The sequence below is a fragment of the Myotis davidii genome, unplaced genomic scaffold, assembly GCF_000327345.1.
Source record: "Myotis davidii unplaced genomic scaffold, ASM32734v1 scaffold415, whole genome shotgun sequence".
NCBI lineage: Eukaryota > Metazoa > Chordata > Mammalia > Chiroptera > Vespertilionidae > Myotis > Myotis davidii.
Window position 1 is genome coordinate 2,322,835 of NW_006287951.1, and position 1,271 is coordinate 2,324,105.

Consider the following 1,271-nt stretch of genomic DNA (forward strand, 5'->3'; position numbering starts at 1 on the left):
CTATCGCCAGCCTGGAAAGGTACCTCTGGGTTCCTTGTTTCCAAGCTTGGGCTATTCTTCATCACAGGCATCACCCTATTGTGCTCCCTGCTACAAAACAGCCATCCTGATGGCCTGCTGGTCAATGGCACCAAAGGTACTCGCAGTCCCTCCCACCTCTAGGAGGATGAAAACTCATACAAGAAACCATCTTTGGGAGAGGAATCCACCCCCTTCATTCATGTAGGCGTGTGCTTGTCTCCAACAGTATGACTGCAAGACTGCCCTGACACGTGGATAATAACTATGCAGGTGGGACCAGGGGAAGGGTTTTCACCCCCATGATAAGGATCCAGACAAAACTAAAGCAAAAGGTGCACCAGTGAACCAGATGAGGTCTTAATGTTTCCCACAAGAATTAATCCAGCATTACCCAGTAAATAACTCAAAACAAGGACCACACAGGGGGTCCTTACCCTCAGTTCCAATTATGTTACTGGAGTCCCTGTCCTACAAGAGCCCCCCTTTTCCTGCTGCCACGCCTCTGACCTTGATGCCCTGGCCTCTGGGATACCCTCCTCCCTATTCTCTGCTGATCAAAACCTGATGATCTTCCCGGTGCCCACAAAGATTCTACCTTTTTTTGGGTAAATTTTTCTCAAATGACCCCGGCTTCAGCAGCATTCTGCCCTTGAACACTTCCTTCTTGTTCTTATTATCCACTAACCGTACTTGGTTGGCTCCGTGACAGACTGCTCAGGGGTTATCACCTCCAACTGATAATGTGTACATTTTGTATCAGTGACTCAACACATCTTTCCCCTATTTGGCCTCAATCTTTTTTCACCTGTTACTCTTTCCAACACCTCTAAGCCCATCCTACTGTCCGTCCTCTACACTTCAAAGCCTCTATCCCCCATCACTAACCTGTACTTTTCCTTTCATACTCAGCGTGGGCCTAAGATCACCCGGGTCAACACCCCATTTCTAGAGTAAGGTGCTAAGGTGTTTCCACTCTTAAGGGGCTGGAAAGCATCGAGGCAGGCACTGCGTCCGGGACGCGGCCCCTGTCCCAAGCCCTTGCCACACTGGGCAGAATGAACCACTACCAGTCTCCTGAACAAACTTACACGTGTGGTTGTCCCGATCCTGAAATGCTCGTTCCTTTCTTTCCCCCACCCCCAGCTGCTCTAAAAAACTTGGTTCCTGCAGGAGGCCTTCTGCAAGCCCCCGGCAGAGCACAGCGCCCCCTCCTGTGCAGCTCCCAGCTCCCACTGAGTGGTCCCCGATTG

The 1,271-nt window shown here is 50.7% G+C and overlaps 1 protein-coding gene across 2 annotated transcripts in view; it reads right to left on the reverse strand.

The window, feature by feature from the left end:
* The window catches only part of ANAPC13 (anaphase promoting complex subunit 13), a 6,432-nt gene that overhangs the window by 4,710 nt on the left and 451 nt on the right, over nt 1-1,271 (reverse strand). The window contains exon 1 of one of the 2 annotated variants that reach the window (XM_006759805.2): nt 1,110-1,256. The exons of the other annotated variant lie outside the window; for it this stretch is intronic. The gene's annotated coding sequence lies outside the window, so the exon portion shown is untranslated. Of the gene's footprint in view, nt 1-1,109; nt 1,257-1,271 lie in introns of those variants that run through there. 2 annotated transcript variants of the gene reach the window in all.